This window comes from Numenius arquata, chromosome 1, assembly GCF_964106895.1.
Source record: "Numenius arquata chromosome 1, bNumArq3.hap1.1, whole genome shotgun sequence".
Taxonomy (NCBI): domain Eukaryota; kingdom Metazoa; phylum Chordata; class Aves; order Charadriiformes; family Scolopacidae; genus Numenius; species Numenius arquata.
In genome coordinates, this window is record NC_133576.1 from 38,681,978 (window position 1) to 38,691,993 (window position 10,016).

Genomic DNA, 10,016 nt, shown 5'->3' on the forward strand with positions numbered 1-10,016 from the left:
TATATTATATATGTGTGTATTTTTCATCATCTGAGTTACCAGATCTTATTTATTTATATTTATTGTTCCTGTTGTGGCAATGCACAGTGCTTCCAGCCCAGACAGGGGTTCCATTGTTGCAGGCGCACATGCGGGCAGTGCTGGAAATGAAGCAGTGTGCATTGCTGTGCCATACCAGCCCTGCTCAGAACTCCACAATCATCTATTAGCAGACTTTGGTTTCCTCTCTCTATGTGTGAGAGGAATTGGTTGAATGTGGGATTGCTTGTGCTTCTTCCCCTCTTCAATCACTATCCACAGGGAGATCTTCTCCCCTCTAGAAAAAGCTTCTATTAGAAAAAGTACACTGGTGTGCATCAAAGCAGGTAACACTTCACCTGCACAGCCAAAGAGAACATGGAAAAGCAGCTTGTGCTTTCCCTTTTCTTCTTGATGTTGATCATACTTAATTTTTATTATGGGCATAAGAGTTAGCACAAATGCTAGAGGAGTAAATTGGGATACAAGTGTCAAGGAAAGGAAAGAAGTAGAAGGAAGCCTATTAAGAATGAAGGGTTGAGGGGAAAAAATGGAAGTCCTAGAAGAAAAAATGAAGAAAGAAGACAGGCAATTGGAGCAGGAGTGGAGGCACTGAGAAGCAGACAAACTATTTGGACTTCGTATATCTTGGAAACAGTATGCCTTTGGGGCTGCAACCCAAGGATCAAATAGTCCCTGAATTAGGCGCAGAGAGGCTGGCATGTGGCAGACAGGAAGGGGAAGGATTTTATTCCTCAGGGGATGAAGAGGAAGCTTTCATTAACAATCTCATTTGTACTTCCCACAGTGCTACTTGTGGTGAAACGTGAGGATCCACCTGGGCCTCTCCCTACGCTCTTGACAATAAAGCTCTTGACAGCTTTATTAGTATTGATAAATAACCCACTCCCATTGCTGGGGTTTCAGCAAGGCCAGATCTCACCATTGAGATAGACAGCAGTGCTGCAGCACCACTGAGTCTTGGGTGGACTTGGACTCCTCCATATTCAGACAAGGGTCATGAGAATGTACTTTTGCACATGTACATTCATAAATGCGAATACAAAAGTACAAGATCAACATCATCCAGCCACCTCGGCCTGCCCTTGGTCCATACAAGCCAGGCCTGCACATGGCTCCCACCTCTCAACCCCCAGCATTACACAGATCTGCCCCTCTGGGTGACGGAGGCACAGAGCCCAACGGGGAGGACACATCTCCAGGCAAGATGAAGGGGAACAGCAGGAAAACATGCCAATGTGGCTCTTCTGTGAAGAAGGATATGCCATGTAAAGACACCTCTGTGTCATTCTAATATGTAGCATCACTAAGACAGTGCTCTGCTCAGGCTAATTTATTGTATTTCTTAGTAGTGCATAAAAGCTGGGGCAGTGTGGTGTATCCAGTACCTTCTATTCATGTGTCTGATAATGAGGTGCACGAGTTCCTGCCTTTGCCATTTGTCTAAGTGTCCATAGATTGTGCAATGCAGATACTAACTCTAATGGCAAGTTGAACAGACAGTGTCTGGAGCTTGCTCTCAACTGGTCCTACCCTTGCAGCTAACATCATGTTGGTCTTGCTGGGATTGAGATTGAACATTTCATTTCCAGCTGTGTTCAGCTCCTTGGGGGGCTTCCCATTCCATTGACTTTGGGGTTTGGATCAAGTTCATTAATATTCCGATGTCTGAAGTCTTTTCATCTAATATACTTCCTATAATTGCAAAAGGAATTATACATGAAAACAATTCCAGCATTAAATGCAATCAAGTTAAGGAGAAATGTTTTTTCAGAGTTAGCCTGAAGTTTCTATGTACAAATTGTGTTATCCTAAAGCCCATGCATTAACATGATAGTCTTTTATGGATGTTTTTATAACTCAAAGCCTACACAAACTGTATTTCTGTAAGCAACTTGTATATATTTTTAAGTGACTCTCCTCTGTGCTGTTCAAATTATACAAGCTGCTATGTTGCATCTGGAAGTCAATTTCTTACATGTTTTGCTTTTTGCCTCTCATATAGCTAATGATGCTGAAGACCTCAGCATTAGCATTACACTGTGAGTTGAAAACAGTCACATTCTCCATATTCTCCATTCCTGACTGGGCTTTTGTTTTTTCCTGAATCCTGACTAATTCACATTCTGTCCACTCTATTGTGTTGCTGCATGAATGCTCTCTGCAACTAGCTGATGACTGTCCCATTATTGGACCCACTAGAAACACTTTTCTGCCTTTTTTGTAGGAAACATAAGAGGATAAAACATTTCAGCCAAAATCCCTCTTTTTTCGGTGTTGTGTCAAAATATTAGGGGTGGCATCACCCAACGCCCCTTTGGAGAAAGCACTATATATATAACAAGACTCAAATTGGCTCTAAGTGTATCTTTTTCCTCTCTAGCCATGACATTGATAGCTCGCTACAAAAATCAAAGACAGGGTCAGGAGAAGATGATCATATCTGAAACAATGATGTTGTAATTGAGAAATCCACTACCGGCCTTCCTAGATCTCTTTTGAGTTGCGGTTCTTAATTAGCTTAAAGTACAGGTTAATTGAAACAATCCAGTTGATATAGAGCAACTTCTATAGCTGTGAGCATGATACTTAGTGCAGCGCCTTTTAGGAATGAATAAAATGCTTTTACAAGCTGAGAAATTAATCAGCACAGTTATTTCACTGCTTTGGAGTACTTAAGCCTTCCTTCATAACTAATTCCTGATTCTTTCCTGCTTGTGTAATCTATACACTGCTGTGAATATGCTGATTTTCTCACCATGATAAATAGATATTTTTTTTATTTACTTCTGCCTTTACATGTTTTACCAAGGCAGAAAGAAGAATGGAAAGGTATTTCACAACTATAAACACAATACTGAAAAAAGCCACCAGAGAAAGCTTAATTGTTCTATGCTCATAAGTGGATATACTTGAAAGTCTCCCTGATTATCCATATTGACAATATTAAAATCATCCATAGAACTTAGGGCAAGATAATTCAGTATAGCTCCATTTGCCTTTGATGGACCTATGCCAGTTTATGCTAGTAAGGGCAGAGCCCATTTTGGGCTACAACCCTACCACGTTTTAAAATGGAGTGTACCTAGAGCTATATTAAAGACAAGCGAATATTAAATCTTAAAAACTGATTGAGTTTTCCCACTTGATTTAAAACTTTAGTGTTACAAGCCAAAACAGCTTGAAATCCAGACATAATGACTTGAAAACAATCAGATTCTTATCCTGAACTGCGATATAATAGAGGGACCCAAAAATCCAACGTCTGTCACTGGAGGAGTGCCATAAAAAGTATTGAGCTGGTGTCATCCCTTGTTGCCGGGAAGGGTATTTTCAGGCTCCTTAACATAATACTGAAGTTTAGCTGAAGTATCCATGGAGCAATAAAACAGTCTGAGTAAATATATCTTACACCACTGTCAATGAGGTATTTGCCTTAGTGGATTTGGGATTAAATTGCTGACGCTGGACTCCAAAAATCTCATTTTCTTCTCAGATTATACATAGTACAGAAAGCATGCTGTGGCCAGAAATCTTCGATTATTCTTCTGATATTTTTATGATCAGGATCCTTAACTGATATTCACTAAAGTAGATTTCAACTTAAGTGGAGCTGGTTTTATTCTGAGAGTTGCTGATTAATGTGCACATGTAGTCTGATACTGCTTACGGTTTCATTAGCTGCAGCCCAAGGCTTTTTATTAGCTTTACTAATTTTCTGATAACCTTGCTAGACCATCTTCACGTGTAAATATTTTATAGAAAACCACTGATTGAAAACATCATCAAAAAAGAATGAAAGGAATGGCATTGTTAAGATATTCTAGCTAGCATGTCCTCCAAGTGTCCACTTCTGAAGATCACCTGGAATTTCCTGGAGGAGGAGAAGCTGCATTGGGAAGGCTGGGTCAGGCTGATAGATGAAGGTTAACACCTCAACTTGTGGCCATCATAGGAACCAAAGCACAGGTTATGCTTGGTTCCTGAAATGGTTGGAGTATCTTCAGTCCCTGAGGCCTTTCCTCTCCAAGAAAGCAATTGCAAGTTCTTCAGTGTTCCTAATACATAAACAAAACTGTAAAGATGACAGATCTTCATCATTAAGACTGCTTGTGTCCTAGAACCCTTTTACCACATAAAAGCAGATCAGTGTTTTCTTTTCAACATGTGCAATTTCCAGAGGTTTTAATTGAAAACTTTCCTATAGAGAAATGTTAGTGAATATAATAAACTGAAAATAAAATAAAGAACATATCATCTTACTTCCATGTTTGTGTTCCATCTGACTTTCAAAAACATCTATTTGTAATTGCATAGTTAATAAAAGTTTGAAATAAATTCTAGGATGTGGGCTCCACATACAGAACAGAGCAGCATCTCTGTCTGAATGACAGAATGGCTGAGGCTGGGAGGCACCTCTTGAAATCACCTGGTCCAACCCCCAAGATCGAGCAGAGCCACCCAAACTAGGTTGCTCAGGGTCACGTCCAGTCTGTTTTTGAGTATATCCTAGGACAGAGACTCCTCTGGGCAACCCCTGCCAGTATTTGATGACCCTTACAGTAAAAAAGTCTCTTCTTATCTTCAGAAGTTAAATCCCAAGTGAGCAGCCATCTGAAGTCAGACTAGGGCAAAGGCTTTGTGCTACAAAATCTTCTAGATATTTTTCAAATTTCCTCTGTGCAACAACAACATAAAATAAAATAAAAAAAATCAGTTTCTCTCAGCAGGAGAAGTGTGGGTCAGACAAGAATTCACCTACATATGCACTTGCTCGTTTGTTGAGCTCAAAACCTTTGCTCACATCTCATAAATGGTTCATTCTCTAATATTTTCTTATTTATTAAGATAAATTGATATTTAATGGTTATTGCCCTTGGTTTGACAGGGAAAAAAAAAAAAAACCAACATTGTGGAAAATATTTATATTAAAAGACCGAAGCTTGAATGATGGCTATTCCTGTCTTTACAGAACAAGTGTCCTGTATAAAATTTGACTTTTAGGAATCTTCGTTCCTTTAGCTGTTCACTACAGAGAAGTACAAGGAACAGTAATTCCCTGCCCCAAAGGTATTCTGAGACAAATTCAGAGACTTTGAATGCGAACACAAGAGAGTTCAGCATGCTTTTGAAGTCACATTAAGGATTATGGCAACAGCTGCCAGGGTTGGACTAGGTTCATGAGCCCCGTATCCTGTCTCCAGCAAGACCAGCAGCAGGTCCACAGGGGAGGAGTGTAAGGAGAGGCATAAGAAAGGAAGATGTTGGCCGGTACTTTCCCCCACCCTCCATCCCTGCTCTTCCCATCTGCAGCACCAAGTTCAGTGGAGCTGGGATGATTTAATCCCATGTGAAGACCAGCCCACTCTCTGACATAGTCCATATATATATATATATGCTACACAGATATACGTTACACATTCCACAGTTCAGCTACAGAAACAGGTCAAGGAGGGCTTGAAGGGTTATGATACTTTCTAGAAAAAAATCTGGGTGTGAAAAAGTTCTTTCTGCCTTGGGGGAGTAGACTGTCAGAATGTTGTACACAGCTTTAAAACATCATTTTAATACTCTAGTTCCAGAGAAAAACATCGGTGATACCTGTTTCATCTTACCCATGGCCCAAGCACATCAGAGGTTCACCTAAATTAACAGGCTTTCACTTCATTAAGCCTGTAACAAAGAAGATTTATGGTCCAAGGACCATTAGTCTCCTGAATTTTTTACACCAAATAAATGCAATGAACTTATATCAAATCTCAGAATCTCTTCATTTGTTGTAGTTGGTGGAGACAAGTGATCTCAGTGGAACAGTCCGAGAGATGATGGTAAGGCTTACCTCCCTCCTTTATAAACACATGAAAAGGAAAACCAGACTGGTTGACAAAGAATCAGGAAAAAACCCCCAATCAGTTAACACACATAACAAAGCAATTCACTGTAAGCAGTAGTGTAGAATACACATGTGTATCCTTTAAACTTTTCTAATTATAATGATTATAGTTTAAAAGTTTTCCAGGCAGAGGTGTGATATATAAAACTCACTGTAGCATGGTGATTCTCTATCTTAATTTAAGGAAAGGACAAAAATTATTTCTGAGATTACTGTCTTTGCATATCCCTTTTCAACTATATAATTTATTATATAGTACCTATGCACATTTTAGCCTTTATTTTTCAAACAGGTTTCTGTAACTTTAACAGGAACCAAGCAAACACTGAAATTTATTTTGTCACTAATGATGGTCTAGTAGTGATAATGATAAAACTCTAAATGTAATTTCTTAGGATTGACTAAATTTCAAAAGATGCCGTGGTTCTCTTTTAACTTACCTTTCTTGAAAAGTTACCAAGAAGCTGTTTGGCCATTTCCAGGAGAAAAAGGTAGATATTTTCCCAAGGTTATAAAACAGCAAACAAAACTCACAAATATTTCTGTGAAGAGCTCATTCACGTTTCAGAGCACAAATTTTGCAGCACTGAGAATAAATCTTAGTCTCATCTATCTACCCATAGTACTTTTCTGGAGAAAGGGGGAAGCACTAGTTCTGCATGCAGACCTGTAACATCTGTGACCTCACGATTAAATACCTTTGGCCAAACCTTAAGTATATGAATGGTCACTGTTTCACTAACAAGTTGCAGATAACTGGAAGAATAACTTCAGTTTTGGGTGAAGGAAAAAAAAAATGCATGTTGAACTTCAAAATAATATATTGGGCCACTCTAAGATGAGCAGCAGCAGCAGAGAAATGGACCTCTAAAATTGCTGGCTGCTTGGAATCTCTTTTTCATATGAAAAAGTGCTGTGTTTGCCTGCATATATGGGCCTCTGATTTAAATGTGCTTGCTTTTTTCTCTCTGATAGGAGAAGAGAGAAAATTTTAAACAAGATATCATTGCTGTAGTCTAGCATATTTTAGTTGTCACATATCAGATGTCCCTTCACTGGCTGAAGATGCGACGGGTTTCTCTAACTCCTGTAGCTATCTAAGGATCTTGTCAGGGCTGTTCAGGAAGCTCTTTCCTATAGCATATACAGGACAAAGCACATTGCATCCAAAAGATGATTTAAATTTGCTGCTACTTTATTTTAAATCTTGGCCCCACTTTCCCAGGTCAATCAGTCTTGTACAACCACAGTCCTTGAGGAAAGTATGAAGTTCTCTCTTCTGCTGCTTCACTTGTTCTGCACGTGATGTCTGACGCAGAAGTACGTGGGAAACCAGTGCATTAAGTATTTGCTATTTACTTAACTACTAAGCCAGTTTTTCTGAGTTTATTTCCCCTATTCTACCATTCACTGCTCACAGACAGCAGTCATTCAATATTACACTGTTAGGCATTTACTGTTGTAGAGTGACGTAGCTATGTATCAACGCCTACTTACATGGCAGCCTGACCGAATGCAAAGCTCAAATAAATGCATTAATAGACTATGCCATTCCCTGTTCATCATGTTGTGAGACCACCCCAATTCCTATTCTTAGCTGTGCTGTTGCAGTATATGTGATTATTCTGCTTTTTCTAGAGCTGGTTGGTAGGAATATTTACATCTGGCTACTAAGGGTGTGTCATTTTCTTAACAGAAAGTACTACTGTTTAATCTCCTTTCTTAAATTCTGACTGTTCTGATATCCTAATTTACTCCCAGCTTTGCAGTTTGGTGACAATTTTGTAGAACTGAGCAGTAGAATGTGTGCCCAGAATTCAGATTTTTTGCTATCGGTTTTTTGAAGCATCGCCAACGCAATTTTTTCATATTTGCCCCCAAGGAAGATACTGGTTTTGACGTGGCCTTATGATTAGTCAAACATTATTTGCAGCCTGACTTTTTAATGCAAAGAAGCCAAGCATGCCTGGAGTTTTAGTTTAGCCCACGTCAAGCCCATTATATTCACACATAGTATCCTGAGATCTATTTTTATTGGCACCAGAGTTAGAAGCTCCTCCTTCAATTCATTTATAAACCCCATTCTTCACTCTCTTGGTCCATCTTAAGGGAAGTTTAGCATGGTAACTCCATTATCTTGTCCCAGAAACTTGCCTTTTCCCTTTTCCAGTGAAAACACTACAGGTTACTTAGTGTTTTTATCTGAATAACCTGCCAAAGAAAATAACTTGTAACTTTTTAAATAAATAAGCCTCTTCTAATCCCAAGCTATGAAGGAAAGCAAAGATTTCTGCTGACGCAAAAATAAACTAATCTTGCTTATGGCAGAAAGACTGTTCTCTTTGAATCTGGATGCTATTGCAATAGAGCAGCTGCCTTCACAGATACAAAAGGTACTTGTAAACCACCATTGAACTCTGTCTTTGTGAATATAACAGGGCTTTGCCCTTATGCAAAATACCTGTAGAACAAAACAGAATGCGTTACTTTCATCTAAAATGTCAAAGGAAATATTTTCTTTCTCAAAAGTGGTCAGTAGCTATATGCCATAGAAGTACTAGAGATAAGACTTAATTCATGTTTTGTCAGTCAAGTGAAATTCCCATTATTGGGAAAGAAGATTCAAAATACCAAGTTAGAATATTTATTTTAGAGTATTTCGAAGTCAGTGGCAGCTGGCACTGTAAGAAATTAAGACAATGAAGAAACTTTGCCATGTACCATATAACCTCAGTAAAGAGTTGTGTTCTGCAGTTTATTCTGCTCTTTGCTGGAAGACCATGGCCATTTATAATGTGCTCATTTATAATAATAAATTATGTTCAAATAGAGTTAGGCCCTTCTAACAATGCTTCCAAAAGGGAACTGAATCTATACTGGCTTTTAGTGAAATTAATAACAATCTTGAAAAATATAAAATATAGGAAAACTATTGGACGAAGAGGGTCAGATGTCAACAGTTGGGCCATAGAGCATGCTACTCGCAGGAACAGCCTTGCTGAAAGCCAGAAAACCACCTTGATTGCAGGCTGTACCCTACAGGATGAATGGTATCGGTATGGTCCCACTGAAACAGCAAGAGTAATGAGAGAGCAGCAGCCACAGTAACAGCTACATATTTATAGCAACTTAAGAACTCAAGTCTCGTAAATGGTACCTGTCAACCCTGACTTTGGCTGAGGAGAACATTGCAGAAGAGAGGACAAGAATGGCTTCGGCTCACCAATGTGCTCCTCAGGATGCCAGCTGTGCTCTGTGCTACTTTCCTGCCACCACCAGCTGGCTGTGCAGGGAATACCTGCCATTTAATACCATGTGTTTGGCACAAAATGGCCATAGCACACCAGAAAGGTTGATGCCACACTTTAATCTAAAAGGAAAAGTTGTCCTAATTAAATCTCTTGGCATTTGAGTCTTTTAATAAATATTGCTGTATTTCATACTCAGATTGATGAAAATTTAATTTGGCATTGTGAAGATTTATGGCTGAGAATGAATTTTTGGACTGATACAGAACAAAAAAACGCACAGCCATGGAGTCAAGGCAGGGCTATGGCTTTCACACTGAATAACTTTTGGCATTGACCTTAAAATGTCTAAACTGGGAAGTAGGTTCCCTCTGTAGTTAATCAACAGAAACATGTTCTTCCAGGGGGCATCTAAAAGCAGAAGCCTGTTTCAGGTGCTCTGAAATGCCCCTTTCTCAGCACAGAAGGAGCCTAGGAGATGAGCTTAGTAGTTAGGCATCTAAAGTTAGTCAATAAACATGCCCATGGATTTAAGTTAAGCCATTAATTTTACTTCAGCCCATCATCAAAATGACGTTCAGAAGAAACAACAGCTGCACAAGGCACAGCCCTGCACTCTTGGTCCAGAGGATCTTCATCAATCTTAAACTCCCTTTTACATGAAAGAACCAGAGTTGCAAATTAAACTTACATATTCCTCTTCAGCGTGCATACATGATGTTCATCTGTCCTTGTGGAAGTCAGTGTTCAAGATAATATACATGCGCTGTAATACCTCTGAAAATGTTTATTTAAAGTCATCTACTGCAAGATGTTATGCTAATACCTCAGAGAAT